This window comes from Vigna umbellata, chromosome 8, assembly GCF_029865625.1.
Source record: "Vigna umbellata cultivar VRB3 chromosome 8, Vumbellata_1.0, whole genome shotgun sequence".
NCBI lineage: Eukaryota > Viridiplantae > Streptophyta > Magnoliopsida > Fabales > Fabaceae > Vigna > Vigna umbellata.
This window is the reverse complement of record NC_142172.1, coordinates 27,707,495-27,724,919: the sequence shown is the minus strand read 5'-3', so window position 1 is coordinate 27,724,919 and position 17,425 is coordinate 27,707,495. Positions and strand designations below refer to the sequence as shown.

General features: G+C 35.4%; 2 pseudogenes; both read right to left on the bottom strand.

Annotated features, from left to right (window-relative positions):
* Positions 1–179: 179 nt before the first annotated feature.
* Positions 180–4,809, bottom strand: LOC148194378 (uncharacterized; annotated as a pseudogene).
* Positions 4,810–4,919: 110 nt separating this feature from the next.
* On the bottom strand, positions 4,920–7,293 carry LOC148194377 (uncharacterized; annotated as a pseudogene).
* Between the last annotated feature and the right edge of the window lie 10,132 nt (positions 7,294–17,425).

The following is a 17,425-nucleotide window of genomic DNA, read 5'->3' as shown; positions in this document are numbered from 1 at the left end:
AATTAGCTGGGGTGATCTCAAAACCGCCCTTATTTTGCATGGTTTAGTTTACCGGGGTTTTAAAATCACCGAGAATTTATACAGTTCATTTTTTGTTGTTGTGATAAATTAGATTATGATAAAAATGGTTTTATTGACAAAACAAATAATAAATTAATATGAACTAAAATTGAATAATATTGTATAAAATAAACTACATTGTTCAACCTAATATCATTCATACAACTAATTGTTCATACATAAAAATTAAAAATAAAGATGTTCATTACATATGTTCAATATAGATGTTCAATACAAATGTTCAATACTAAAAGTATGACTCATAAAGATATTCAATAACAATATCTAATTTTCTTCTTCATTACATCCATTATTTGGTCCACTCCCTTGATCAGATACGTATAATATAACATAATAGTTAGTCGATAATATATTTAATAAAAAAATCATACAAATAAATTTAACAGTTATTACCGATGATCGTTGAAATACTACAAATTGTGAAGGCAATGGACCTTGATGATTTTGCAACAAAAGTGTCATCATTGCCTTCATTTCATTGACTTGTGATGTCAATGAAGATACCTATAACAAAAAAAATTATTTAAAAAGTGAGAAATATGATACCTAACATGTTAATCTTAAAAGGAACAAACCAAGTAAATATTTATTAAATATTCATTAACCTGAGATTCTAATTTAACCTTAGAAGAAGTCAATGAAGATACCTATAACAAAAAAATTTATTTAAAAAGTGAGAAATATGATACCTAACATGTTAATCTCATTAACCTGAGATTGTAATTCAACATTAGAAGAAGTAGATGAAGATGATCCAATATGAGAACGAGCATGGACTCCAAAGACTTTAGATGGGCAAGGACCCAAACCTAGACCGCGAACACGTCCACAATGCTCTTGGCTTCCTAAAACATGAGCCAATGAATCTAAACTTGATATTTCTTTTAATTGAGACGATGTTGTAGATTCATATGTTTGAATTTTTTCCTACATACAACGTAATCAATGATGCCAACATTAAAAACATTGCATTTGTATAAAGAGACAAACTATTGAGTTGGCAACAGTATACTTATATTTAAACTTAAGATGTGTGCAAAAACAGTAGCAAGAATTGTCAACCAATAATTATATCACTAAAGAGATACACCATGAATTGTCAACCAAGTCTGTAGCTAAGCTCACGGTTAACCACCTTAATCATGGTTACATCTAGAAATGCAAACAATGAAATAAGAGAACAAGTTTCTAATAAATAAACATTAAGAGAGAAAGAACATGGATCTACATTTTCTTAGATTATGGTGGAACATGGTTCACCTTTTAAAAAGTGAAACAGTTTTAGTAGTTGTGTCCAAATCAAAGTTAATTTGAGTGATTTTAATAATGGTGCTATAATGATGACAGGTTTACTTAAAACTACAAAGTTTTGAAAGTTCTAGGATGGGGAGTAATGCAAAAAAACTCATCAGCGTTCCTCAAGGCTGCAACAACCACATTGCTTCATAGAATAAGTGAATCTGAGAAGGCATCATATGTTGCAACATCATAAATGCCTTCCTATTGATTCTTCAACCAATGACCTATTTGAGATAGCAAAAGATGGTGTTCTTCTTTGGTACTATACTTTTATTTTTTATCTTCTTATGTTGCTCAATATAACTCAGATTTTCATCCTTTAATAAGAATTATATTTGTTGCAGTAAGCTGATTAATGTGGCTGTTTCACAGACCATTGATGAAAGGGCAATCAATACAAAAGGATTACTTAATCCATGGGAAAGGAATGAAAACCACATGTTTTTCCTGAACTTAGCTAAAGCAATTGGATGTACAGTAGTCAACATTGGAACTCAAGATCTCATTGAAGGAAGGGTATGTTTGAGTGCTATGTGGTCTCTACATTAAAGCCTTTCTATTTCTCAACAACTGGATCACTGTGATAATGAATCTCAGAATTAATTATTATATTAGACTTAGGATGTGCCTCTTGCAAGGTAGTGTTGCTAGGTTTCGTCATATTTAAGATATTTTATTTCACTGTCATAATCTAAGAAATTGTAGATCCATGTTATGCCTTTCTGTCCACATCACGAGCTCTAAGGTGGATTATAATTTTTTTTATTAGAGTTAGATCTTAATGTTCTTTCTCTCTTAATGTTTATAGTCCCACCATATATCTGAATTAAAAATATTTATAGTTCCACCATATATCAGAATTAAAAATATTTATAGTTCCACCATATATATGAATACAATCACATGATATGGGTAAAACAATCACAAAACAAAGATTGAACTTACACCAATTTTCCTTGCCTCATCACTGACAAAAGCTCCATTGGTCTTCTTATGAGTAGCTATCCAAACTTCTCTCTGCTAACTTTGTGCCCACACTCTTTTTCCTATGAAAATTAACAAATGCTTATTAGGTATGTCATAAATATTATCAGAAACAGAAAATTGAAGATAAATAACACTTCACCATTTCTTCCCTCTTCCTTGCAATGCTCTTGGATCCCCCTGTGTGAGCAAGAGTTTGTTTTGTCCTGTTGTGCTTATTTTTCAGGGCAATCTCCTAACATTGTGATAAAAAAAAGTTATTAAATCATAACAAAATTTTATGAAAAGAAATATAGGTTTCACTTTTGTTCTTTCATCAAGTCGATAGTCAACAAAAGAAGCCCAATAATCTCTATCTATGCCTTCTGAAGCCATGGCAATCAATTCATCTCTAGTACGCGTGCCATCATCTCTTTGTTGCCACAATTCTTGCCGACAATCTCTCCATTTATGATTAAGCGCTTTCAAGATGTAATTGATTTGAATATCGAAATTCACTACAAACTTTACCTTCAAAACAAATTTTAATAAAAAATTAACAACAATTACCCGATAAATAAATTTTGGATGACTTCTTTGTAATGGTATTTTGAATTTACATTACTTACTTGAATGGTATTTTGAATTATGTCTTCTTTGCAATTTTTAGGAATCTTCTTCCAAGTAGAATAACAAATAGGGAATACCTTTAAGTTTCTAGCGATACTTCCCAAGAATTGATTCAATAATGCGCCACCATCTCCAATTGGTTGATATTCCTCATTCCAATGTACAATAATCCTTTCATTTTGAGGCAAATTCCAAACATCATTTGTTTTTAAGTGTTTGGTAGTCATCTTACATTGGTCATCTGTGAAGAAAGAAAATTTGTGTCAAATACTCTTATGTCAAACAACTTCAACAGTAACTATTCATATAAGTAACATAATGAAAGCATTAATATGTTGAACTTGTGTCTTACCAATAACATCAACCAACCATGCTTCCTTGTGTGTTGGTGGCCTTTCTTGTTCAACTTCCAACAAAGTATCCTAATTTTCATCTTATTCATGTTCATCTTGTACATGAGAATTTCCTCCTACTTGAGGTGGTGAATGAAGAGCATCTTCATTTGAGGGCTACACAAATGAAGATATATTAATTATAGTGGCCTACTTCTTTAAATTCGCATTTAAAATCAGTACATCAGATCAACATTGACTTAAACTTGTCCTATGTACAGTGAAGTTTGGATTCCAATGAATAAACTTTATATTAATTTTGTGAGGATTTAGTAGAAATAAACTTTATCTTGTTACCCTAATTCAGCCAAAAAAAAACATTCTTTTACAATTTCATAGTATGCAATCACGGAAGAGTATTTGTGAGGATTAACTCACTAAAAATGTTATTAAAGTTTTGAAATCATCTAATATTGTTGGATATATCAAGATTGTCTAATGGTTTAAGTGTTTTATCTTGACTAGTGCGTCTCACTTTTAGAGTGACTAATGATATCAATTTGTCTCTATTGTATTTACTCTATTGTAGATAATGTCTTCATCCCACATCTACTAAGAATATCTTGTAAAGTTCATTTTTACATCACGATCTCTTAAAAATGTTATGGAGTGAGGATTTAAATTTTGAAGTTCTTTTAGAAGTGAGAAAAGAAGAGTGGTGGAAATGAATGGCTTCCATCCTCTGACATCCCCTAAAGTTTATAAACTGATATTTGTATAGTGAAGCTACCAATAATTACTATTTATATACTTTGCCCTCACACTCCTTTCTTTCCTCACAATCCTATTTTGCTTAGTTGTCTTCTGTCATTCTAATTATTTTATCCTTTTCTGTTTACAGTTTTATTAAAAATTATTTCTTTTCTACTGTAAGAGGAATCTTTGTATTAATTCATTTAATAACTTCACACAAATTAACAAAGTTAAAAGGGAAATATCATTTAATAATAACACTAGAAGGAAAATAAATTGGCAACATGTTTAATACAGTTTTGGAAGAACATAAGCAAACAAAAGATGAGGAAACATACATAGTGATGAAAAGGGAACAATAAATTAATTATTGAAGGAAACAAAACACTTACATTAACTTGAACTGATGACTAAAAAAATGCATCTGGGGACTGAATAGGTGCAGGAGTCCATGCTGATTGAAAAACAAATGTATTTGGGGATTGAATATGAGTAGGAGTGCATGTGCTTTGGCTTGTGGAAGGTATCTTTTGTTTGTATGTTCCTACAAATAAATGAATGTCAAAAAATGATAACAACATGAATAAAACAAGTATTAGACATTTAACAAAAGGGAACTTACTTCTTTGAAGGGCAGAAAGAGAGGGAGAGGATTGGACTTGAGGAGCTGGTGGATGATTAGTTGTGTGACCCATGTATGAGAGGCACTTTGCTCTATATGATGTTTTATCTCCTTCTTCTTAAATGTCATTTTCTTCATCTTCAAGTGGTTTACAAACAATTACATAAATAAAAATTAAACCACTTATATAAGATATAATAAAGAAGAAAATAAATAGAATAACTAAATTAAAATTAAAATTAAAACCTTGTTAATGGTATATTTCTTTCATCATCGGGAAATAATGTTTCTAAGTTTTGTTGTTGAAATGGTTCACATTCATGAAAGTTTTCAACATCATCTTCACCCATGTTGTACAAGTCTCTAGGCTTTATATGTACAGGGAGGCACCAATTTTTATCAAACTCATCATCTATATAATATACCATTTATGCTTCTGATGCCTGAATGTATGGTTCATCATCATCATTATCACCGATATGAATCAAGCGTCCAAAACATACACTTGTAAATCCCAACTCATCAGTCACAATCCCCCTAGAAGTAGTCGTATTATCCCACATACATTTGAACAACACAACTGAGAAACGACCATGGTAGTTTATTTCAATTATGTCCACTAATCGACCATAATAAGGCACACCTCCAAATTGCATTTGACTATCACTAGTACTTGCATAAATCCTTGTCCCAAATGTACCAAACACTCCACTATTTTGTGTTTTAAGCCATATGTCACGCTCCAAGATCCTAAACTTGAATTCGTTAACATTGTAGGCATTATATCGCTTTGCAATATCAATTGGACTCATGGCTAAGAATTTGAAATCAGTTGAGTGAAGGCTAGTTGAGTCATTCCTTATCTAAAAGGAAAAATAAAATAACATGTCCAAGTCAATTATTAATTATAACATAGAATGAAACCAGTCAGCAATGGACCCAATATACGTACACGACGTGAAAACCAATCTACAAATTCCGTATGAACTTTCTTGTCTATCAAAGATGGTTGTCGACTCTGATTTCTCAATTGTCTCCGTATAGTGTCTCTAAATTCCCTACACAAAGTGTCCAAATTATACATAGTTACTTTCTAATAAAAGACTTATTAATACAATTAATCAAGTGAAAATACTTACTGAAGAAATGGGTCAACTATGGCACTGTTTGTTAGGATATGACGATGTGTCTGTACCTTTTCCTTTTTAGATAAAGTGAAATAAGTGAAACCTCCAACTGCTTTTCCGATCGATGGGAATAAAGTGCTTACAGTACAAGAGGCAATGCTCGGTTCATCATTAACACGACGCAATCTATTGAACACAATCTCAATTCCATCTAAGTATCTAGAACAAAAAGTTAAGCACTCTTAAGCCATGTACCCTTCAGCTATTGAGCCTTCAGCTTGTGCCTTATTACACACATAAGACTTCAATTTTCCCAAGTACCTCTCAATAGGATACATCCATGATATTGGACAGGTCCTCCACGCTTGACATCTTCAACTAAATGCACAATCAAATGAACCATCACTGTGAAAAAAGGAGGGAATAACATCTCCATGTGACATAATGTGAGGACAACTCTATCTTGTAATTGGACAAGTTGATCTATCTTCAAAACTTTATTACATAATTGTTTAAAAAAAGAGCATAGATCAATCAAAATAGAGGACACTTCTTTAGGGAGTGTCTTTCTTATTGCTAAAGGGAGAAGTTGCTCCATCAACACATCTGAGTCATGACTTTTTAGTCCTTCAATCTTACGTTGTTTGACATCAACACATCTATTGATGTTACTTGAGTAACCATCAGGTACAATTATATTCTTCAAAGTTTTTAGAAATATATCCTTATTTACATTTGACAATGTATATATAGCAGGAAGATATCTATCATTCTCATCAGGCCACAGATCTGGTCTAATACCCCAAAGTTGTAAGTCCTTTCTTGCCTTTAGATTGTCCTTGCATTTATTATTTGTACTATCATTCAACAATGTAAACAATAAATTGTCACAAACATTTTTTTCAATGTGCATAACATCCAGATTGTGGTGTAATAAGTTATCTACCCAATAAGGAAGGTCAAAAAATATACTTTTCTTTCGCCATTGTAGAGTATCTACCTTATGAGGATCAACTATGCATTGTCTTTTTGACCTTTCTTCAACTATAGGTTCTTTCCCAAATTCAACGTGAACATTCCCAAGTTGTTGTAGGATATCATGTCCTGAGATTGCCATTGGTTGGCTTCTATTTTCAATAGTTCCATCAAACCTGCTATGAGCCAATCTAAACTTATGTCTTCCATCTAACCACCGACGATGACTTATAAAACAAAATTTCCCACCTTTGACAAGCTTCTTAGGAGTAGTGTCAAAATTACATCTCGGGCATGCCAATCCTGTATGTGTGTTCCACCCAGATAAGGTTCCAAGTCTTGGAAAGTCACTAATAGTCCACAATATGGTTGTAAGCATATCAAATACTTTATTCCCATATGAATCAAAAGTTTTAATGCCAGTGTTCCACAACTCCTTCAACTCTTCTATTAATGGTTGTAAGTAAACATCAATATCATTGCCCAGTGCTCGTTTTCCAGGAATGATCATGGATAGAATGAATGAACTTTGTTTCATACACATCCAAGGAGGAAGGTTGTACGGTATGAGAACAACTGGCCAAATACTGTGATTGGTGCTCAAGTTCCCATATGGATTGAACCCATTGTTGAGAGGGTCGCACCTCACACAAAAGTTGATTGCAAGAAATAATGCAGTATAAACTAGGAAGTGACTCCTAGGTCGTCTCTCAAGGACCAAATGTGGTTCGAGTCTCAGGTCAAACACGTAGTGGGGGTTTTTTTTTGAAAGGTTTGTTTTTGTTTGCGGAAGAACTTAAATTAAAATTAGAAATTAAATACATCCAAACGTAATTGAAAACACTGAATTAAATGAACAAAGCATATAGACCGAATGTTCCTACAGATGACCGAACGTTTATACATTGAGATCGAACGGTCTCTAAAGCAAGTGCTGAAATTGGAAATGCAGAAAAATAAAGAAACTGAACGGAATAGACAACAAAGTGAACAAAAACAGTAACTGAATTATACTAAAGCAAGGTGTCGGAAAGAAACACTTAAACTCTTGGCTAATAAGGAAATGCACATTAATGTTGTGGAGATGCAACACGCCAATAGAAACACCACGCAGCTGAAATCAAACATTCAATGCAAAAAGGCGGGAGTAAAATAAAAAAAAATGCAACAAGTAAACCAAGCATTTAAATGCAATTCACAACGGAAATAGCACTAAGAAGAAACAATAACAGTAAAGGGAACAAGTCAGCTGCTTTGCATTCTAATGTATAAAGTAATAAAACCAATGAAAGTGACAAAGGTTGGAAGCGTGACCACTTTTCTCCATAACAACAAAATGAACCACCGAGAGTTGTTACAATCAATAATTGCTTTCTCTTCTTTAAAAGGCCAAATGACACCGTGTGTGGCCTTTTTCTCTCTCACTGGCCGTCACACCCTTGCTAAATAAAATCAGCCATATATCTCCTAAAGAAAGAAAAGAAAAACAAATTCCCTAGTGCTCTCCCTTTTGGTCGTGAGAGTGTGCTCTCTTTTCAACAATAAATAAAAACTCTTTTCAATGGCAAACAGTAAAGAAATATGCAGCACTTCAAAACAAATGGAAAGAGAAATGAATCACCACCACTGTGCTTCTCTTCTCCCCAGGAAAAATGAATGTGATAAAAGATGTCTTTGTGTGTGGCAGCTGGCGCACGCCCCTTCACACATCCAGCACCCTTTTTCATCTAATTGAAGTGTACTTTCAGCATGCAAAGAGTAAATATCACTTCCAAAATCAATCAAATGCTTTCCTCTGCTACCCGTAGCCCTCCATGTGTGCTTTTCTTTCTCCAGCTCCCCTCTAGGTCGCCTCCTTTTTTCCAGCTCTCCCCTCTTTTTAAGCTAAAGAAAATCCTCCAACTTAGGTGGCGGCTGGACCATCCTCTACGTGCTGGACCTCCTTCCGCGCTACATCCCTTGCTGGACCGTGGTATCTTTAGGCTGCTGGATCTCCGAATGAAGGCCACTTCCTTTTTTTGAACCAGCTGTTGTCCACGTGTGATTACTTGAATGGTGCAGGCCGTGTGCTGCTGGACTTGTGGACGTGGCAGCTGCTGGACGCTTCTTCATACACCTCCAAACTGTTAGGCCTACTGCTTGCTGGACCGTGGAAGAAGGTGTGGGCTGTGTTGCTGCTGTCCATTGAAGCCTCCCTCTTTGTGCCAAGCTCCAATATTTTAAAAGAAAGAAAACATGGTGCTCAGCCCCACTTCTCATTCCATAAAGTTTTGTCCCCTAGCACTCTTGACTTCCTTCAATTAATTAATCACCACAAGAATACACCTCCTGGACGTACCAAAAGTAAGCAAAGGGCCCTCCATTCTCATCATGTGCATTGCTCCTAAATGAAAATAACTCTTCCTATTCTAAAAGCAAGCCTATCAATTTCCGCTTTTTGAATCAAGGTCCCTTCCAGCCAAATTAATCACCACGTGCAGCTGCTTCCAAATGAAAATCTGCTTGCTTCTCTTTTCTCTCCAGCCAGGCCATGACCGAGAGCTATGCTCTCCTTCTTTGCTGGATGCTTCCTGGATGCTTACCACTTGCTGCTGTTTTCTTTTTCCTTAACAGTTGGGAACGTGAAATGTTGCTGCTGGACGTGATTCAGCTCTTTCCTTCCAGCCAGCAATGTTGTGTGCATCTTCTTTTCAAGTTGCTGGATGGATTGTCCCTGTACGTGTGCTCCTTCCTCAAAGTGAATATAAAATAATATAACATGTGGCAGCACCTTCCAGCAGAATTGCACTTCATTCTTCACCAATTAAAATGAACCTCTTGCTAAATAAATGAATTGCTGATTGAAGACATCCACCACGCATATCATTCACATAACCAACATGCCTATGCTTTTCCTAGGCCGTGTGGTGTGTTGGTTCAAAGCCAATAATGGTGCTTCTTTCAAATTAAATAACACAGTATAAACGAATATTCTTCCAAATGTCCCAATTTGTATTTCCAAAATTTTCCTGCAATTACTAATGCAAATAATTAGCTCAGATAATTCAAATTAATTAAAATTATAATTTCTGGTCAAATTAAGCACAATTAGCAAAAACGGAAAAATACCGGACATTTAAGCACAATTCCCCGATTAATTCTAGTACAATAAACTAAGTGAAGTGACGAAAATATTGACTCATCACCCATCAGTATCTAAACCGAGTCTCACATTTTGAGGGTCTAAGGCAAATTGAGGGTGCATCAAGTCAAATTTCTTCCATGCTTCAGAATCTCTTGGATGTCTTAACATGCCTTCATTCGTACTTTCTGATGCATGCCATCTCATATGTTCAGCTATTTTAGATGATAAAACATCCTCTGTAATCGAGGCTTCAAAGGAAAATACCTTAACACCTTTGCAGGAATCTTCTTTTGCTGATTTATAATCACTTTCATTTTGTGTAACCTGAAGACCAATGCGAAATGCTAGCAAAATTTCGTGAAATTTAAGATATGTTGTGTAAAATTGATATGTTTAATAAACTAAAAAAAGTGAATCTTCTTGAATGGGATAGGATCACACCTTGAATACAAACACGATCAAAGTGATCATTCAAGATTATTGAAATTGTGTAAACAATTTCAGTAAACATGCGTACGGATAGAGGGTGGATTAATTTACCACGCATCAGCACTGAGTAGGAGAGAGGGGTAGAAGCATTTATAGAGTTTGCGCAACGTAATGCGAGTACAAGTGGTGATGATGAAGTCAAGTTCAGATGTCCCTGTGTGAACTGTTTGAATGGGAGGAAGTTGAACGCAACTGATATTAAGGAACATCTTATTTGTGATGGTTTCATACGAAGTTATACAACATGGATATGGCACGGCGAATTAACAGACTTTCCAACTGTCTCTCCAACTGAAAATGTTTATGATTCCACAATGGATATGGAAGACCAAGCAGAAGAAGACAACTTAGAGGACATGATCCGCGACGTTGGCGCAGAAGCTTTTGCCCAAGCGCATGTGTATGAAACGATGTCCACTGATGCGAAAACTCCTTTGTATGCGGGTTCAACTAAGTTCACACGGTTGTCAGCAGTGTTAAGGCTCATGAATTTAAAGGCGAGCAATGGATGGAGTGATAAGAGTTTTACAGAATTGTTGTCGTTGTTGAATGAAATGCTGCCAGATGAAAATACGTTACCTAATCGTAATTATGATGCAAAAAAAATTCTTTGTCCGATGGGTATGGAATATAAATGGATACATGCATGTCCGATTGATTGCATATTATATAGGAATGAGAATGAAGTTTTGATAAAGTGTCCAAAATGTGGGTTATCACGATACAAGTCAAAAAACAACGGTGAAGATGGTGGTCACACAAAAAAGAATGGTTTTGCTTTGAAAGTAGTTTGGTACCTTCCACTAGTTGTCAGACTTAAGCGTTTGTTCACGAATCCCAAAGACGCTAAAAACCTAAGATGGCATGCAGATGATAGAACAACTGATGGGCTGCTTCGTCATCCAGCTGATTCAAAGCAATGGAAAATTATTGATCAAGAATTCCCCCAATTTGGTGAAGAATGTAGAAATCTTAGGTTTGGCTTAGCTACTGATGGAATGAATCCATTTGGTAATTTAAGTACCAATCACAGTTGTTGGCCCGTTATACTGATAATTTACAACTTATCTCCTGGATTGTGCATGAAAAGAAAGTACATGATGTTTTCAATGTTGATATCTGGTCCAAAGCATCCTGGAAATGACATCGATGTTTATCTAAGGCCACTAGTTGAAGACTTGAAGTTTTGTGGGTTGATGATGCCTTTGCTTCAGAAACTTTCTTGATGCATGCCATGTTATTTTGCACCATTAATGACTTCCCAACTTACGGTAATTTGTCGGGGTACAGTGTGAAGGGTCATAAAGCATGTCCTATATGTGAAGAAAACACTGCAGCTCAACAATTAAAACACAGAAGAAAGACAGTGTATATGCGTCATCGACGATTTTTACAATCTAATCATCCATATCGAAGGTTAAAGAAAGCATTCAATGGAGAACAAGAGAAAGACAATGCACCCATTCCACTTACTGGACTTGAAGTTGTTGAGAAAGTTAATAGAATACATCATATATTTGGGAAAACGACGAAGAAGTCTTCTGTAACGACCCCTTGGAAGAAGAAATCAATATTCTTTGATCTTCCATATTGGTCAAAGTTAGATGTTAGACATTGCATAGATTTCATGCATGTTGAGAAAAATGTTTGTGATAGCTTGATTGGTACACTACTAAACATCCAGGGAAAAACAAAAGATGGAGTGAATACGTGCTTGGATTTGGTTGATATGAAGATTCGAGAAGAGTTGGCACCAAGAGAGATTGGTATACATACTTATTTGCCCCCTGCATGTTACACAATGTCCAAACAAGAGAAGATAAGTTTTTGTCTTTTTTTAAAGAGTATCAAGGTACCACAAGGATACTCTTCAAATATCAAGAGCTTAGTGTCAATGCAGGACTTAAAGCTTGTTGGACTGAAGTCTCACGATTGTCACATCTTAATGCAACAGTTGTTACCAGTGGCAATTCGTGGAATTTTGCCCAAAAAAGTTAGGCAGACCATAACTCAATTGTGCTCATTTTTCTCGTCAATTTATAGTAAAGTCATCGATCCTACAAAGTTAGATGAACTTCAAAGCGACATTATCATCATCTTGTGTCAGCTAGAAATGTTTTTCCCTCCATCCTTTTTTGACATCATGGTGCATTTACTTGTTCATTTGGTTAGAGATAAAGTTGTGTGGACCAGTATACTTAAGATGGATGTACCCTATTGAGCGTTATATGAAGATTTTGAAAGGGTACGTCAAAAATCAATTTCGTCCAGAAGGTTCAATGATTGAAAGATATATTGCTGAAGAAAGTATTAAGTTTTGCTCTGAGTATATGACTAAAGCAAATCCGATAGGAGTCCCTCGAACATCATGGTTGAATAGATATTCTACAAGTAAAAACATCCGAGGTGTGAATGTGGTGACGAAAAGTCGTGAAGAATTGATGCAAGCACATCTGTACATATTAAACAACACAGATGAAGTGATCCCATATTTGGAAGCACACAAAGCCGTTGTAAAGGACAACTATCCACGACAATCAGAGAAATGGCAGTTGATGGAGCATAACAGAACATTCTTGTCCTAGTTCAAATCTGAAGTTTAAAAAGAATCACGGTCCTTTGAGACTTTGTTGTGGTTAGCAAATGGCTTGAAGTTTGATGTTGTATGTTGTACAGGCTACGAAACTAATAATTGCACATTCTATACAAAGACTTTGGATGATAAAAGCACAGTACAAAATAGTGGCGTCAGTTTAGAAGTTGAGTCGCTAGAAGCTGAGTCGCTACAATTTTCCACATCCAAGGATCAAAATCCTGTAGTTGGATCCATGAGATATTATGGTAGAATTGAAGAGATATGGGAAGTTAATTACATTAAGTTTTTCGTTGCACTCTTCAAATGTAAGTGGGTAGACAATATGAGTGGTGTCAAAATAGATGAATATGGTATGACACTTGTTGATTTTCGAAAGGTTGGTTATGGAGACGAACCGTTCATCATGGCATATCAAGCAAGTCAGGTTTTTTATGTCAAAGATCCTGCGTCTGACCATTGGTATGTTGCTCTCCAAGGAAAAAGGCAAATTGAAGATAAAGTAGAGAATCTAAGTAATCTTCATATCGCTGACAACCATCCATTTAAAACGAGAATAAATTTGGATGACGACCCTCTAATTGATGATATACAAGCAATATGAGAAGATCACAATGATGGAATATATATATGACCAATCCATATGATTATGTATGAATTTCATGTTTGTGTAAATATTTATGGCTTTTGTTAAATAATATATGTTATTTTATAAGTGTTTTATTTATCTTTCATCTTATTTATTGTGACAGATATATGGCTAAGTCACCTCTTTTGTCAGGCGATGAAGTCCTCACCACTTCTAGACGGACGAGAGGAGAACCGAGGTTACGACAACTTATACTTAGAAGAAATGCAGGTGAGAGGACACCTGTCATTATTGACGTGGTCACTGGAGTTGCATTTGGCCCAAATGCAGATGTATTTAGGTCTTACCTTGGAGTACTAGCACGTGATCGTATCTCTATACTTACTCCATCCTTTGACTATGTTTCTAAGGCTGGTCGGAATCTCATCTGGCAAGATCTATTGGTAAGTTAAGCAATATTGCTCCAAATTCTATATTCATTATATTGATAAATCTGTATTAATATAAGGTTATTACTTTCTTTGTTGTAGATAACATTTGATATGCCAAACGTCGAGAGCTTAAGGAATAAGTGTTTATTTGCAATTGCAGAAAGATTTCGAGGGTTTAAGACAAAATTGACGTCTAGATATATATTTGGACCAAAAAGTAATGAAAATCCATGTTCCAAATATTCAGCAATTGACGAAGAAACATGGCGTCAGTTTGTAGAGCTTCGTTCATCCGAGGCGTGGCAGGTAAGTGCAGTAAAATCATTCAATTCATCATTCATAATTCTCTACTATGACAATTGTTTCATTTTGTCACAGGAAAAAAGGTCGAAAGCACAGGGAATAAGCGCTCAGAATAAAAATCCACACCTACTGTCTCGTGGTGGATATAGGAAGCTTGAAGAAAAAATAATGAAGCAGAAGTCAGATAGTAGACTTCCACTTTCTGAGGGTGGTGACCCTCCTCCTCCTCCTTCACCACCATCTCGGCACGAGAAGTGGAAGTTAGCCCGTATAAGACCATCGGGCTCCTACACTTCCGAGTTTGCCAGAGAAATATCTGAAAGAATTGTAAGATGTAATTTCTTATATTTTTACATTAATTTTGTTATATATATTACATAGATCTTTCTAATGATTTTGAACTTTTGTTATGTGATAGGACTCCTTGGTTGAGCAGAGCTCCCAAGGTCAATTCACACAAGAAGGTCGTCAGGATATTCTTGCCACAGCTATTGGACGACCTGAGCACCCAGGACGGGTGCGTGGTGCCGGGACTGGCATAGGCATATGACAGTTTTTTGGGTCTTCCTCGCGTCCATATTCATACGAAAAGATGAAGGAGGACATAAGAAAAGAGATAACGCAGGAGATCACAAAGAAGGTTCGGGCAGAGTTGTATGATGAAGTTGTTGAAATGGTTGCGCGTCAGTTCTAGCAGCATTATGAGGATTATGGCAATCGTCCTCCGCCATCTCCTGTAGCGGAACATGTTGTGCCCCCTACAGGTAAACTTATTTATTTTTGGTTACTAATTTACTTGTTGCATAACCTAACATTTAATTTGACAGGTAGAAGCGGTAAAGGAAGTTGTTCAGCTGCCGGTGCCCCAGGGGACAACATGGATGAAACTCGTCCATGTCAGTTATATATTCTTTCTGATACTGGGACCATGCTAGTGGCTCGTGGTACAGTTTATGAGACAGTCACTGTAGTGCATGGTGTACAACTTTCAGAAGATGAGTTGAAGGTCACGGTGGATGAAGTTGTCATAGCAGATGTCATTCTTCCTGTGCCTACAGATGAGTTCTTCACTGTGGAAGAAGCATTTAAGTCCTTTGTCGCCTGGCCTAGACATTTGGTTGGTGATCTATCTAATCCCCTGGTAAACACTCGTACTATATACTTCTCAATTTTAATATTTACTTCTAATTGACGTTATAACATAACCATTTTTGCATTTAACAGCAGATAGGTCAAGAGGGAAGTCCTACACCGAAGAAGACTCATTTATCTGAGGATGACCCTCTTGGTGCGTTAGACGAGCTTGCTAAAATCATTTCAGATGTGCCGATGAATGTACATTGGGATTCTACTACATTTGGAAGAGAAGCTCAGATCCCATTGTACTTGCATCATCAAGATGTTAGGGAGCTTGCGTCAGGTAGAGAAGAAATTAATATTACACTCATTCAGTTGTGGATGATGTAAGTTTATGAAAACTTTTTTATATAATTATATTTTATCAACTTACTTATATCAGATTATTTCCTCATTTTAGGTATATGTTTGATGTTAGTAACAAGTAGGGGTTCAACGATGTATATGGGTTCACTGACCCCTCTATGACTCATGAAAGAAATAAATTTGATGATATCCAAACATACATCACCACCTGCTTTGGAATGGGGAAGGAGATATATTTTCTCCCTTATATACATGGGTAAGTGAAGTTTGTTAACTTCAACACATTCATTTATTAATTTTGGTATATGATTCATAAGTTATTACCAATTTCAGGTGTCATTGGCAGCTACTTGTGATCTCCATACCGGAGAACACTGTTGTCTGGTTTTGTTCATTGCAGAAGTCTCCTCCCAGCCCTCTTAGACATGTAGTAGATTGGTAAGAATCTCAATGTTTCGACTTTTTTTGTTATATAAATGTATGCTAAAGGAATTTTTTTTAATAGCTCCCTTGCAACACATATGATGTTATTTGGGAGATCTACTACTACAGCTAAAAAGCTTGCATGGGTTGCCCTTAAGGTTTGGTATTTTAGTCCATACTTTGTTACATTTGGTTCCATTCAAATGATGTTACTTAACATTTTATAATTATGATGATATATTGTAGTGTAATAGACAAACGAGGTCATATGAATGTGGTTACTACGTCATGTTTTGGATGATGACCATTATTCGTGCACATTACACTAGTGGATGGGAAACGGTATTATTTAGGTTTGAATTTTATTTTCCCTATAGTTTAGATTTCAAATACACTAATTGAAATCATTTTATTTTATGCAGAGATTCAATAGGATTGCTCCAATTCCAGATAAGTCACTTCAACTTGTGAGCAAAAGCACTGACTAAATATGTAATTCATTTATATAATAGTACGTAGTAGATATTAGGATATAGTAAGTTCTAAGTCTATGTTTCTAAGTTGTTTGATGCTTTTCTACATTATTATTCGTTTAACTTTGTACATTACATTGATTTATGCTTCAAACTTGACTTATGATTACATTTGATTGATTTATGCTTCTAAGAAGTTGATTTATGATTCAATTGAATGTATTTATGTTTTATTATAATTTTCATTCAAAATATACGTTTCTGGATTATTCTGGACTGTTATGGATGTAAATATATATGCAGGTCTGTTTCTGTTGTTGAGAATGTTGCAGAAACAGACCTCATTTTTTTAAAAAAAACAAGGATATATGCCTCATTTTTATAACCACACCAGAAGCAGAAAGTTTTGCGAATCTGAAAAAAAAAGGACTCTACTGCCTCGGTTCAAGCTACAACCGAGGCAGTAGGGTGGGAAATACGGCCTCGGTTCCCCTGAACCGAGGCAGATAGTCCTACGAAAAAAAAAATAAAAAAACCAAAAACTCTACTGCTTCGGTTATGGTTGAACCGATGTCAAATCCTCTCCTTTTATGCCTCGGTTCACACCCGAGGCCAAAAGTATTACACTTTTTTCCTCGCCTGAATATGCATCAGTTCGAGAACCGTTGCCTATAAGAAAAAACAACCGCTGTCATTTCTCCTGACTGTACTAGTGTGTTATGATGATAATGTTGGGATGTTAATGTTGTGATGATATATGTTTACGATTTAGTTA